The sequence below is a fragment of the Mus musculus genome, chromosome 6 (assembly GCF_000001635.26).
Source record: "Mus musculus strain C57BL/6J chromosome 6, GRCm38.p6 C57BL/6J".
In the NCBI taxonomy this organism is placed as follows: domain Eukaryota; kingdom Metazoa; phylum Chordata; class Mammalia; order Rodentia; family Muridae; genus Mus; species Mus musculus.
In genome coordinates this window covers 76450310-76466488 of record NC_000072.6, presented here as the reverse complement: position 1 = coordinate 76466488, position 16179 = coordinate 76450310, and the positions used below count along the sequence as shown (strand labels likewise).

The 16179-nt window shown below is 37.4% G+C and overlaps 1 pseudogene; it reads left to right on the top strand.

Annotated features, from left to right (window-relative positions):
* Positions 1–10566: 10566 nt before the first annotated feature.
* Gm44163 lies at positions 10567–11271 on the top strand (annotated as a pseudogene).
* Positions 11272–16179: the final 4908 nt, after the last annotated feature.

Here is a 16179-nt window from a genome sequence, read left to right as displayed (position 1 = left end):
TATATGATGTGATTTTTAATGACTGTGGGAAAGGTGTATAGAACTGTTGGTTACTTCATTGGAACTGAAAGCTGCATGAGTTGAAGACATGGCTCAGCAGTTAAGACCATTGGCTGGTCTTTCATAGGACCCAGGTGCTATCCCAAGTATCCGGTATCAGCTCCCAGCAGTCTCTAATTCTAATTCCAAGTTACCCAACCCCTTCTCCGGCTTCTGAGAGCAACACACACACACAGACTGCAAACATGCCGACGACCAAACAGAACACTCATACATGTAAAATAAAGTTTAATAACAGTAAATAAAGAACTGCAGAGTTGGTTTTTGAGTCAAGAGCACTTGTTGCTCTTTTACGGACTCATGTTTGGTTCACAGGACTCATACAGTGGCTTACAACCATCCACAACTGTGGTTTTAGGAGACCTGCTGTCTTCTTTTGACCTCTAAGGGCCTCAGGCATCCTTGTGATACACATACACAAGTACAAGCAGAACACTCATACACATAAAAATAAAAAAAAATAATAATTAATTAAATACAATTGAAAACATGATTGTGTGCTATCCTTGCTCTTATAAATTTAAAGATGTTTCCTGTAAAATTGTTTTTTTAGGATGGGAGCTCTAATATTCTAATGCACATGTAGATGAACTAACTTCTCATATTTCCTGCTCTGGTAGGTACAAGGCCCTTATCAGTGTTTAGTTTCCTGATTTAAGTTCATTTTTATAATCTTATTTTCCTTGGGAAGTACAAATGAAGGATTCTTTTTAATCAACATTTAATTCTAATTTAGTTTTCAGAACAGAGTTGGCTGGTATTCTCATTTTTGTTCACATGAGAGAACATTGGCAAGACATTTGTTCTACACAGAGAATTCTACTGCTCCAAAACCCCAAATCATTTCAAATGAATGCGTATTGCATTGGCTGCGACTCATCTCTTGGGGGTATTTGCTTGTTTGGTTACAATACAGCTTCAATAATTGAGGTGTCTTTTTTTTCCAGTGAAATATTACAATCAAGTATGGTCAATTTAAGTAACTTTGAGTTAATGTAAAGCCAGAATTTGTGAATGCTGAAATTACAAAATGATTTTTAAAGAAAATGCTTCATTGCATATAGAGCATTCATAACATAGAATTAGAACGCTAACGTATTTGCTGTAATAGTTAGGAGAAAATAAGTGTATTTTTCTTACTCTTATTAGTTCTATAGCTGAGGTACTGAGATTAAATGATGAGGCAAGACAAAATCATGTAAATTTACTATAGTGAATGAAGAAATCTGAAGGCTCAAAGGGTTGCACAGATCTGTGAGACTTTATACATGGTTTGATGGAATTGGTAGTTGTGGAGATATGTTATTGGCTAGGTCTGATCCAATCATCCTAATCTGGGAAGAAATATGACTATCTGGTAGGGAAGATTCTCCTATCTCCTGTGTCTTTCCATATGATTACATGAAAGTTGATGTCATGGTTTCAACATGGTTTGTTCCCTGAAAAGTCAAACACTAGAAGGCTGTCCTCACTATAATGGTATCAAAAGGTGTACAAGGGTGTGCCTTAGGGAATGGATACTAGTGGGAAGTAACTGGGCTTGGAAGTAGTTAATGCCCATCTCATAGAAACTCGTTAGATTTTGAAACTGAATTAGTTAGTTCCCATAACTGCTTGTTGATATAGAGAGGCTCTCTTGGTTATACTCTCACCTGCTGTCCCTCACTGTCATTGTGTCTTCCGCCTCTGGTTCAGTTGTACATTATCAGCTGGCATAGAGGCTGGGAGACCCCACTGGGGTCAGCAGATGCTGAGATCATGCACTGGTTCTTTACTCCCTTCTGAAATCAGAGCCACAGATGACACCTTTTCTTTCTAATGTGCTCAGCCTTAGATGATTTAGTATAATAATAAACGACACCCCAAGAAAACTTCTTGCATGGAATGGGGTATCACTGTCACCTGAGCAGGTGGCAATGGCTATGCAACAGGATATAGGTAAAGTTTACAAAGGTTTGAAGAAAAGGCTAGAACGTGTTTCTATTATGCTAAATGAAGTGGAGATATGGTGTCTTAGTCAGGGTTTCTATTCCTGAACAATCATCATGACCAAGAAGCAGTTGGGGATGAAAGAGTTTATTCAGCTTACACGTTCTACATTGCTGTTGATCACCAAAGGATGAAGGACTAGAACTCAAGCAGGTCAGGAAGCAGGAGGTGATGCAGAGGCCATGGAGGGATGTTTCCTACTGGCTTGCTTGCCCTGGCTTGCTCAAATTGCTCTCTTATAGAACCCAAGACTACCAGCCCAGGGATGGTCGCACCCACAATGAGCCCTCCCCACTTAATCACTAATTTAGAAAATGCCTTACAACTGGATCTCATGGAGGCATTTCTCAACTGAAGCTCCCCTCTCTGTAATAACTCCAGCTTGTGTCAAGTTGACACAAAACAGCCAGTACAGATGGGCTCTAAAAATATGAACATTAAATGCCGTTAAGAACCTCTTAGAAATTTGCCAAGTGGCCAATACCAGAGAATTGATAGAAATATAATTGGTAAAAGACATGCTAGCCCATTAAGGTAGAATAACATTACCAGTGGAGGATCTTATGATCTGTTTCAAGATGAAGGGCATAGGATAATGAGAGAATGACTTACCAATCCACAGGAAAGGATCAGGAGGAGGTGAAATTGACCTTTTTGTTCTCTTGGTTTTTTTTCAGTGAGTTCAACTCTCCTATGTTTTCAAAGAGTTAGTGTTTTTATACTTCCTAGCTTTGGCTTGATTTAAGGATGAACATAAATGGTTTTATATTTGCTGTATGCCAACAAAGGATTTTAACTTAACAGTGACCTTTCAAAATAAATGTTGTTTCTCAAATATACAAGAGTGTGATTATTAGTCTTCAATGTCAACTTGACTGGGTTTAGAATCCCCCAAGACATATAGAATCTGGATACTTTTGTGAGAGTGTTTTCAGTGAACTTTGATACAGGAAGACCCAACCACAAATATGACTAATAGTATTGAATGGCCTGATATTCTGAAATAAACAAAAAAGTAGAAATGAATACTATTTAAACCATATAAAAGAAAAAAAACTCCCTTATAAGAAATATTGACACTAAAAATCACCATTCTTAGTTAAGCAAGCACATGTGATTTACACATATTACTGAAGATTTCTGTACGTGTCTCATCAGTGCACCTGTATTTCTGCCCTGGACTCAGGATTAGCCCACTAAAAGTTTGTAGTGCAGTCTTGTCTATCCAGTGATAGCCTGCTTCAGAACCCAAACTATACCAAATAAACAAAGCAATAAAGCAAACTAAACTCACACAATTGAGAAAACACCATAAAATAAATAACTAAATTATAAAAAAAAAGGTCCTTTCCAACCCAGTATCCCATAACCAAAGAGAATCTTTCAACATTTATTTTCTACTTTGAGAGCCAAGATAATCAGTTTATGTGTGCAAAGTTGTCAAATGGAAATGGCCAGGCTTATGTTGAATTAATCACATTTTTATACTTCTCATTCCTGTTAAATATTAAAAGACAGGAAATAAAAAACTACTACACATTTGAAAAATGTTCACTTGATAACATGTTTATTAGCACTATTTGTAAAAGATCTCTTAAGAGGTAGCTCAGAAGAATTGAACAGCCTACATTGAGACACCACTGACCTAAGATTTGAACTAAGCTTTCAATGATGGTAACAGATTGTTTTGATTCAGCATCTATAAGTAATGTATTCTACAAACAATAAAAGCCTCAGACAGTCTTTATAAATGTTCAAGAAAAGGGCTCCTTAAGCCTAAGGCAGATTAATTTTAACAACTAATTTAAGACATCTCTAATTTCAGCCTCAATACAAGTATACACAGAGGTGTTGTTCAGGATTTTGTAGTAGTAAGAAATACTCTCCAAACATCAGAGGCTTAAAACAACAAAGATTAATTTCTTGCTTGTACAAAGCATGCAGAGGATGGCAGTGGATTTCCAGGTTCTCAGTCATCCGTGCAAGCAATCAGCCTTCTACCTCCTAATAAACTTCTACTTTTCTGGTTAGTGGAGAAAAGTAAATGGAATTCTCACTGGGCAGGGAACACTTCACTTCTGAATTTTCCTAATCAAATCAGGTTGTTAAAATATGCTTGGACTATCTAAGGACTTCGACAGTGCTATCTCCCTTTCACCCTTTGTTCATGAAATGTGTGTTATGTGTATATGTGTGTGTTTGTTTGTGTGTGTGTGGGGGTGTTGTGTGTAGAAGGAGAAATGTGTTTTAATGTTTGTTTCAGGTATAAATCATTAAAAATATAAACTCTCATGACTTCTCTCTCTCATTATCTTAGGAGCCTGGGGCCTAGTACATTTCCCACTTAATTTATGTGATTTCAATGTTATATCTTTTCGAATATGTGAAACTAAATGGATACCCTCTATGACTCTGAACGTAAGAATCAATTAGCAGCTGTCATCTACAGTTTCATTTTGTCAACTAAAGAAGCAATATATGAAATAAAGCAGAGTCCCTGATGCCCATACACCTCACAAACTGTGCTTCACTACCTACTAGACTGCTTTTCTTTCCTTCTTCTCTCATATCTAGAACCCATTCTTAGCAGATGGGGCTTTGAAGGGTCATGGACCATGGGAATGGAGATTCTATAGAACAATACATAATAATGAAACCTAAAGTCTGCCATTAGAGCTTTCTCTTTGTCAAGGTCCTACTTCTATCTCCATATATTTCTTCTCCAAAGCCAATCTCTTATGCCTTCTTCAGGTATTCATCACAACCCCTCATGTCTTCATTAACATTAGGAAGAGAAATTGACTCTGCCTACACTCTACCAACAGAATGTCATTATTTGTAGCTTGAAATGAGCAGTTTTACTAAAAATAAAATGAATCCATTCTCCTGTGGAATACCCAGCCATGTAAAGACCTGCACAAGGCAAAGAGCATACAAGTGAAAGGTAGAATATTTCGGAGTGCTGTAAAATTTTCAGAATTTTACAAAGGTAAAATTCTGTACTCAGAACTGTTCAACGTACAAGGGTCACAGATGCCAGATGGAGTTCTTCATGTTCCATCTGTGATATATGTTGTATACAACAGATTTTTGCAACATCTCCCAATTGTCTTAGGATTTCCATCTAATATGGGCCATAAACCTTGCTCCTTTTTTTACCCAGCAAATTTCAAAGGCCCATGAGTTGCATGTGAATCACAAAAGCTCCACAGGGTTCAGACAAACTTTGAACTCCAAGTGTCAGGAAACAGGATTGAAAAATTCACAAAAACACCTTTATTCTCTGGGTCAGCTCAGCAGGGACCTTGGAGTATAGAGCAGGTGAGGATGAAAGCTAATCAAGAAAGGAAATCCTTCTGAAACAACAACACCAGACAGAAAAGCCCTGATTCACAATCAGGGAACTTGTTGGGTCTGTTCTGATTTTAAGCAAAGCATCATTTTTGGCTTTTCTTGATACTTATATCCAGCTCCGAGAAGTGTACCACTAGAGGCTTCTTTCTTACGTCTCATCAATAAATCAGCAAGATAAAAATAACTGCCTCTCTCAAAGTTAAGGGAAAAGGAAGTCAAGGCTACAGCTCTTTTCTTCAACTTCTTGCTTCCCCTCCTATTCTCTGACAGTGGTAACACCAGGAGCACGAAACAATCAAGGCTGATCTTATATATGCGTGATGTATACAATGCTTGCTATCATTGAAAACCTAGTTTTAGCCAGTGTTTCATTGCAATATAACTCATTTCAAAAACCATTTGTTCACTCAAATATTTGAAGATATATTCTCATTGTTTCTCTTTTGGAAGAATACAAGAAAGTGATGTTAAAGAAATGACTCAGCAGTTTAAGAGTGTGTATTGCTTTTGCAGGGTACCTGACTTTGGTGCCTAACACCTATGTCTGGTGGCTCACAACTGCCTGGCCTGCAACTCCAGCTCTGAGGGATTTGATACCCTCTCCTGTTATTTTCTTCTGAGGGCATCTGCACCTCTCTCTCTCTCATTAAAATGATAAACTGATTTTTCTATTATAAAAATATTCTAGAGTGCCTGGGACTAAAGTTGAGGATAGTATTTCATCACATTAGTAGATGAATCTCCCAAGCACAGAAGATTATGGAAAGTTCTTTCTTTTAGGTCTGTACAGAACATGAATGGTTTTATTTACTCACAGCTACTTAGCCTTTAATAACTTCCAAATACCTCCTTCTTTGTTCTTCAAGTGAGGTGAAAGAACTGGACGATGAAGAACATAAGTATCCTTTCCTGATTCTTACTTAAATTGTGAATACATGGAACATTCATTTAATATGGATGTATTTATGGAATTAGTTTGGAGTCAACTAATGCTTACTATTTAGCACTTATTAAGCTTTATCACAGTCTGAATTGGTTTTAGCTTCATATTAAGTTACTTAGCAATTCTAATTTTTAACTTTAGAACACCAGTTATATTTTTCATTGCTGTGACCTAATGCTGACAGTAAACATCTCATGGTGATGAGGATTGACTTGGGCCTGTGGCTTTAGAAGACAATTCTTTATGGCAGAGAAAGAGCAGCATTCAGAGAAAGTCATGGCTGTGATGATAGGAACTTTTCTGCGTCTAGGTAGATAGGGAAGCAGAGACTGGGGCATCTGCTGTTATTGACTTTTTCAGTTTCTAGTTTTTGTTTATTCAAGAATATCATTTAGCTTTATTGTTGTAAATGACAGGCAGTGGTGGTGCATGCCTTTAATCCCAGCACTTGGGAGGCAGAGGCAGGCGGATATGTGAGTTCGAGGCCAGCCTTGTCTACAGTGTGAGTTCCAGGACTGTTAGGGCTATACAGAGAAACCCTTTCTCGAAAAACCAAAAAAAAAAAAAAAAAAGAATATCAGTCTATTCTACAGTACTACACACATTTGTGGTTGGGTCTACTCTCCTAATTTATATCCTGCTGTAAACACCCTCACAGATGCATCCAAATGATATAATATCTTCAATGGTTCTATACCCTGTCAAATTAACGTGGAAGAACAATCATCACACTATCTTATATATTTGAGATGTAGAATTTACTGTGAAAGGTCACTGATAAATTTAACATTTTGTTAGCATACAGAACATATAAAACCCATCAGGTTCCTCCTGAAAGCAAGCCAGAGGTGAAAACTTTAATAACACAAAATTTTTGAGCACATAAGAGACTTGAACTCACTGAAAAAACCCAATAACCCAACATATTAGCAAGGCAGTCTCAGGCGAGTTCATTAAGGAAGACAGGCATTATTGTATAAGCCACTAAGATGAATTTTAATAAATATAATTAATTTTAAATATTGATGATAAGGTAGTAAAAATGTAAAGAGATGACAATTTATCATATTTTTAATTCTAACACACAGATCCTTTCCATATCATCCTTATGTAATCATGAGATGTGCTGGAAACAGAGAAAGAAGCTAGAGGGAACAGAACTCACAGCAAGTTTCCAAATACAAGAACAGTAGGTGCTGTGAAGCCATCCTGAAACATTGCTCAGATACTTTTCTATATTTGCATGGAAGATATCTCTTGAAGAATTGACAGACAGATATGGTAGTCTGAGTGAATCCTATAGCTTGCTTGACGCACAGTTTGAGAAACTATCTGGGAAAGATTAGGAGTTGTGGACATAGAGGAGGTGTATCACTGGGTTTCAAGAGACTCAATATTTTCAGTTCTCTCTCTCTCTCTCTCTCTCTCTCTCTCCTTTTATTTTCTGCCTCTTGATTTTTGTCTCAAGATGTGAGTTCTCAGGAAGTGCTCCAGCACCATGCCTTCCTGCCTGCTGCCACGATTCTTGCCATGATGGCTATGGCCACCCTCTCCGACTTCATATGCACCCTATAAACACTTTCTCTTATATGGTGCCTCTTCACAGCTACAGAAAATTAACTGAGACAAACAGCAAAACTGTTCACAGACTAGAGATAAATACTTACGCAATGTGAGGAGGAGAAAACAGAGAAAGCCCGCTTTTATTCCTGGCAGATGAGAAAGCTGTCACTGAGCCAGATGAGGAAGCATTCACTATGCCTGCAGGTGAGATCAGGATCACTGATGGAGAGGATAAAGCCTTCAGAGTCAGGAACACATCATTTGCACCAGACCGAGGCTGAAGCAAATAAAAGAATTCCTTTGTCTCTCTCATGCTTCTATAATTGTCAAGCATGAGGAAGAAAACAGGAAAATCCAGTATATTGCTTAGGAAGGGGCAGAAACTCCAAAAGATGTTTTCTTTGTGATGTAGGCAAAAAGGTCATGTTAACCAAGAATTATATGAAAATTATATAAAACAATTCCTTTCACTGCAACTTTAACATTATAAATTGCAGAAAGACTTCCAATGCTGCTAATTAATTGAGTGAAAATGTAACAAACACAAGCATATCCTAATGTTTACATATGTTTACTCAATTTTCCATATAAATAACCACAGGGAAGCAAGCCCATGTCTAAGCATAAGTAAAATATGAAAGCATTTATTGTCCTCTGAATGTTTTGTGTTTAAAACAAAATTATAAAATATACAAATGTACAAGAACATAAAACTATTGTCCAAAGAAAATTATCAGCAGGATCAAAATAAGCATGATACTGACATATGAAAAATCAGACAAGAAATATAGACAGTATACTACATATGCTAAGAGAAAGGGTGTGTGATATAAAAAGTGTATGAGAGATTTCAGTAGATATAAAGAAAATTTTAAAGAGAGCTAAATAGAAAAGATGGAAATGAAAAAGAATAGCAGACGAAGGATGTATCAATGAGCTCACCAATGGACCCAGTTTCTAAGAAGAGAATGAGAAAATGTCATTCTGGTTCAAGAGTTGAAATGTAAACTAGATCAGGGTCTTAGGTATATGGAGTGGTTTCACATTTTCTTCTAAGATGTATTTGTTATTTCAAAAGGAAAATAGAAAAAGAGAGTAGATGAAAGATGTTTAGATACTATAAGAACATAACTCTCTCAAAATGAGAAAAGATATGGAACAGATATATCCAAATTCACATAAAAGTAAGAATAAGCTAAACATTTTCCACACAAACTCTCTATTTCCTGCACACACACACACACACACACACACACACACACCCCACAACACACTTTTACACACTTTTTTCTCTCTCATTCTCTATCACACATATAGACAAATGCAGGAACTCACACTCACTTTAAAAATCACATAACAAAATATTATTTCATTGGATATTTTCTTTATTTGCATTTCAAATGTTATCCCATTTCTCAGTCCCTCCCCAAGCCCTTATCCCTTCCCCCTCCCCGTGCTTCTATGAGGGTGTTCCCCCACCCACCCATCCACCTACCCATTCACTCTCACCTCCCTGTCCTTGAATTTCCCTACACTGGGACATAGAGCCTTCACAGAACCAAGGGCCTCTCCTCCCATTGATGCCCACCAAGGTCATCCTCTGCTACATACATGGTTGGAGCTATGGGTCTCTCCAGGTGTACTCTTTGGTTGGTGGTTAAGTCCCAGGGGGCTCTGGGGGGTCTGGTTGGTTGATATTATTGTTCTCCCTGTGGGGTTGCAAACTCCTTCAGCTCTGTCAGTCCTTTCTCTAACTTCTCCCTTGGGGACCCCATTGGGGACTCTGTGCTCAGTCCAGTGATTGGCTGTGAGCATCTGCCTCTGTATTTGTCAGGCTCTGGCAAAGCCTCCCAGGAGACAGCTATATCAGGCTACTGTCAGCATGCACTTCTTGGCATCCACAATAGTGTCTGGGTTTGGTGACTGTATATGGGATGGATCTCCAAGTGGGGCAGTCTCTGGTAGCCTTTCTTTCAGTCTCTGCTCTACAGTTTGTCTCTGTATCTCCTCCCATGGGCATTTTGTTCCCTCTTCTAAGAAGGATCAAAGTATCCACACTTTTGTCTTCCTCTTCTTGAGTTTCATTTGGTCTGTAAATTGTATCTTGGGTATTCTGAGCTTTTGGGCTAATATCCACTTATAAGTGAGTACATACCACATGTGTTCTTTTGTGATTAGGTTACCTCACTCAGGATGATATTTTCTATTTCCATCCATTTGCCTAAAAATTTCATGAAATCATTGTTTTTAATAGCTGAGAAGTACTCCATTGTGTAAATGTACCACATTTTCTGTATCTATTTCTCTGTTGAAGGAATCTGGGTTCTTTCTAGCTTCTGACTATTATAAATAAGGCTGCTAAGAACATAGTAGAACATTTAGAATTAAAGATACAGGAAACTAATTAAAGGTGACCAGATATGAAATCACATATGGAGAAACAAAACCAAAATTCTTTATACAAATGGCAGGCCTTTTGCCAGAAATTATTATGTATATCAGAAGGCAAATAAAAAAAACCAAAAACCAAACAAACAAACAAACAAACAAACAAAAAAAACCAAAAAACCTCTCATTGAGAAAACAAATGAAAAGTAACTTGGAAAAAAAACTTCCCTACCAAAAAGCTTTGTGCATCTCCAAGACATTTGATATATATGTTTCAGATTGGAAAAGCAAACAAACAAAACATACACCCCACCCCACCCCAAACTGTACCAGTTCCTGAGCTCCCCCAGCAGGTGTTTAATGCCAAGAACATGATGGCTGCCTATGATCCAAGACATGGGCGCTACTTGACTGTGGCTGCAGTGTTCAGGGGCCACATGTCTATGAAGGAGGTGGACGAATAGATGCTCAACGTCCAAAACAAGAACAGCAGCTACTTTGTTGAGTGGTTCTCCAACAATGTGAAGACATTCCACCTTGGGGCCTAAAAATGTCTGTTACCTTCATCAACAAAAGCATCGCTATTCAGGAGCTGTTCAAATGCATCTCAGAGCAGTTCACAGCCATGTTCCAACATAAGGCCTTCCTATACTGGTACACGGGTGAGGACATGGATGAGATAGAGTTCACTGAGGCTGAGTGCAAAATGAATGACCTGGTGTCCGAGTACCAGCAGTAGCAGAATGCTACAGCTGAGGAAGAGGGAGAGTTTGAGGAGGAGGCTGAGGAAGAGGTGGCTTAGAGCTGTCTTAGTCGCTAAAGCATGGGAACAGTGTGAACTCTTTATTCATTCACAGTCTGTCTGCTAGCCATGTCCACTGTGCATTTGCTATCCTGTGTCCTGACATCACTTGTACAGTTACCACCATTAAAGCAATTCATAGTGAAAAAAAAAAAAAAAAAAAAAAAAAAAAGAAATGACGTTAAATTGAGACCCTGGATTCTAAGAAATAAAAGTGAGCTTCACCTACAATACTGTTAATATTGACAATCAGAATTATTTTTTTAAAAATGAGACAATATATACAAAGAAACTGCATTAAAAATAATAGTCAATAATAGACACTATCATTGACCACTATGACATTATGTTACATGTTATAAGCCAATGAATTTTATGATCATGTTTGATAACATAGAGGAATACCATTCTCCAGCAGTAAACACTCACCCAGTGTCATCACTATGAAACAGAATGTTTCAATGTGCCAGGATCATTATAAACAGAAAACACATACAATTTGAAAAAGAGATGAATAACATTGAAATTAAGCCTTAATTAAATGGTATTTTATAAAATATTTCATGCAATAATGAAAAATGAGCATCTATTTAAATGTAATGTACTTACCTATTGGAAACATATTCATGTGTCCCAAAGTATACAATTATCATTTGAATAGTAAAACATTTAGATGTTTTACAAATAATCTATGATAGACTTGTCTTAACTTGACTGAAATTGCTTAAATAGTTTGAGGTAATGTATAATGTTAATATTTCTTTTTGCAATCTTTTTAGATGCTTGCTTTATCTGACTGTATGAATATTAAGACATCGTTTTTCAAGCATTTTTAACTATGCTTTTATGGTATCACTTGGAAAATTACAAGCCCTGTTGAATGAATTGAATCTAGAGAGGAATAAAATATGTTAGAGGTGACTTAGGAACTTTTACAAAAGAGTTACTCCTGGAAACTTAACAAAATCAAAGCAAACCAGTACAACATGAAAGATCTCCCCATTGATGTGGACAGTAATTCAACAATACTGAGTTACGGTAAGTACATTGAAGGGTGCTGTAAAACCTAAGGTTGGTAAAGTTCTGTTGCAGTTACCACAATACCTAAACTGTCAGCAACTCTCATTGCTTAACAAAAGGTAAGCACAAGCGATAAAAGCAGGAAGTCTGGGTGATGCCTTCACAGGAAACAACCTATAGTTAGCATATAGAAATAAATCAATGTGGAAAGGGTGGAAGAAGTTGTTTCACAGGCTTGATCAGCATCATTGCACAGTGATGTGAATGTAACTGAATTAATACTGCCTGAAAAATTCCTGCACCTGAACAAAAACAAATCTTGTCTATTTCACACCAAGCACATAAATGTGTTAAATCGCATATGTCAGTGTCTTATCCTGATCTTTGTATTTTGAATTTAAGGACTCTAAATTCAATTTGAGGTGACCACTAGTATTGTAGTCAGTCATCAAACAAGAATTTTTATTTGGCATTTATTCTAATCTGAGCCATGTGAATTTGCTTTGTATGGGTGCACGTGTGTGTGTATGTGTGTGTGTGTGTGTGTGTGTGTGTGTGTGTGTGTGTATGCTTGCAACACCAGAGTACACGTGGAGGTTAAAAGACAACTCCTGGAAGTCAATTCCCTTCTACCATGCATGCCCCAGAGAACGAACTCAGCTTCTGAGGCTTTGCTGAATATACTTGTACTTACTGTGTTATCTTGCTGACTAATGCATATATCTGTGTATACAAGGGATACAAGCTAAAAAAAATTCACAGAAAACATATGAGGGAAGAAAGGAACTGACCTAAGTACAGGTATATACCTCATAACTATATGTGAGAATCTATAATTTTTTAGCAGAGTGTTAGGTTTGGAAAGAACTGAACTGTTTTTATTTCATATTTCATATGGCAAAACAGAAAAGCCTCTCAATATCCTATTGTATGCACACGAATAATCAGCATGAGAAAATATTCTCAAAATATTTAGTAGTGAATCTTTCACGGTCAAAGGTGGCTAAAGACCGAAGCAAGCAGACAAATAAGCAGGATTCTGAAGTAATTTTCTTCTTTTTGTCAAGTGCCCAAACTTAAGACTCTAGAGCTTTGGCTTTAGTTTCCTCTAGCCTGCAAGGAAAAGAACCCTGTGGGAGACTGAATACAAATTGACCCCATAGGCTCATATATTTGATTATATTGCCACACCCTGGCGAATAAGCAATACAAATGTGACCCTCTATCTGGTGCCATTCATGCAAAGATGAACAAAAATTGCCTATTTATTTTGAACGGAAACATTCCATTTTAGAAGAAGGTAGGAGCTCATGAAACTTATAGCAGAGAAGGTTCAGGATCTTGGGAGATTTACTAAGGCCCCTCCCAGCCTATGAAGCAAAAAATTGCTGAGAGAGGGGAGACACTCTTCAGAGAAGTTGTCCATGGACTAGGTAGGAAACTCTCAGGATTCTACGTTTATGATTAATCACCTGTAGTGGGATAGGTCCTTAACGGATTCAGTTTCCTCTGAGTCACCCATGCTTGATAACATTTCTATGTGCTTGTAAACATCCCCCAGTAATCTGGTTAAGGAAGCTAGACTTGATTAAGATCATTTCTTTGTTCTGTCCTCTGTGCCCTTTGTGGAGTTGGTAGACATTTGTTAACATTTTCAAGGGAAAGTCACAGAAAGCTAGAAATAAACCTGACATGTCAGAAAACCACGAGGGGATGATTTAAATCAAAGTAGGGCCCTGAGCAAGGTTGAAAATTTTTTCTCAGAAGTTACTCACAATCATGAGCTAAATTTTACCCTATCATAAAATCCCAGCTTGCATTGCACAGTTCTATAACAGGCTTTAGAAAAACTAAAAGAAAAGGTGGCTTGTTAGCGTCTTCATATCTGTTGGAGAAAGAAACAAGTCTTCTTTGGAGAAGTCTTTTACAACTGGGAAGGGAAGTTTTCTCATAGACTAATTTTAAGATCTGGGACTTTGTCAGTCAAGGAAGCATAATAAAGGGCAAGAGAATAATCACCAACCTGACAACCTGAGAAGACAACTGAATCACACTCATACAACTGAAAATATTATACTAGTCATGGTGAAAACTAATGTATAAAAGGACATGGTCTTGGGCCAGTATATCTATGAATTTTAAGTTCAATTATAGATCATAGATAATTTTAAATATGAAGTCTGCACTTCATGTGTGTGGATACTATCTTTGTCATTATAATCTAAGTAATACAGCATAACTGTTATTTATACAGATGGTATATTTTGTTAGGTAGTGTAAGAAACCTGGAGATGATATGAAGCATACAGATGGATGTTACCCGTGTAGGCAGTGTCCCAAGTTTATATAAGGACCTTAAGCATCCTCAGATTTTGTTGTCCACAGGTATCCAGAAAACTATCTGCAGCAAATACTGAGAAATGAATAACTAGGAAAAGACCAAGAAACCAATGAATAACAAAGTGAAAGTAGATTAAAATAACAATAGATCAGGATATTATAAATGACTGACAGGTAGATAGAAATTAGGAACCATCTCAATTAAGTAGGTAAAACATATAAAAGTATAAAGAGAAAAAAGAAAGTAAATTGTATGAAAAGTAATGATTCAGAATTATTTCACCCTCTTAATCTTTCACACCATAGAATAGGTCACATGGCTGAAGCATCAGACATTCATTACTTAAAGCTGTGGTTGCTGGATTCCCCAAATGAAGATGCCAACTAATTCATTATGTGACTAGAATTCTCCCTGTGTGAATTGACTAAATTCTCACTGTGTTCTTACAGGGTAACAAGAGAGAAAGAGACAAAGACAGAAGAGTGAGGAACAGAAAGAATGCGTTCTCTTGGTGTCTCCTATCAAAATGACTTCTCCTAAATCCAGTTTCCCTTCACATTGTATCTTCTCTAAATACGAGGCCAGTCATAATTAGAGATTCTAGCTATGAGCCTGAAAGGCAGGGGAGATACATCATCTCAGAAATTCTCTCCCTCCTCCCTCTCCTTCCCCCTCCCCCAAATATATATGTATATGAGAAAAAAGAAGAGAAAGAAGAAATAGAAAATCAACACTGCCACCAAGAACAATAAAGACACTGACTTGAAGAACAAAGTTAAATTCTTTTCTTAGATCTTAAAAAAAGTAAGAAAATGATAGAAATAAATTTTATGATCTCCAAACCAATGGGAAAGAAACCTGCAGAGAGTTCAGTGCAAATTGGGTAATATTGAAGTGATCAAGGCAGGTCAGAGGCCATAAGGAGGACCCTGCTACTGCTGCTTTGTTAAATAAACTTGCCAAACTGTCTTCCTAAATCTTTATGTATATGCCCATAGCCTGTACTCTGTCTTAGTCAGAGAAGCTTTCTTTTGAAAATGTTTATCTCACTGTTCTATGTCAAAAACCCTGTGGTTTCAACTTACTCTTTCAAAGTCCAGGTATGGTATCCTCCTTCTTGCACCTGTGGAGAAACCTTGAATCCAACCTCCTACAGGTGATTGGCAGAATTAATTTATAAATGGTGTAACACTGAAGTTCTTATTTCCTAGCTGGCAGAAGATTCATGGATCTTTCCTTAGCTAGTGGACCCTTCTCTCTCTTATATTCTGGATATCTTCCTTTCCCTCCCTGTCCCATCCCTCTTCCCATTTCCAGGCAGAAATAGGGCTTTGCTTTTAATGACTCCTGTAACCAGACTATGCCTATCCTCAAAGCCCAAAGTCATCTCTCCACCTCAGTGCTTATAACTTCAAACATTCTGCAAAATGCTTTTTGCCAAAGAAAGGCAACATGTTCTGAAATTACACATTGGAATGCAGGTGTTTGGAGGGTCATTATTCATTCCACTTTCACTTGCACACTGTTTATGTTATTAACTTCCATGCAAATGTCTCTAAACTTCATGCTTGTACCCTGCATACATTATTAACTTTCCACATATAACTATTTCATGTCTCTTCTAGCAACTCTTTGCTTGTCTCCTCCGACTCTCTAGAAAAGCATTGCAGGAAGCTCCCCTGGGAACAGCTGAGGTAGTGAGCCTTTCAGACATCAAAT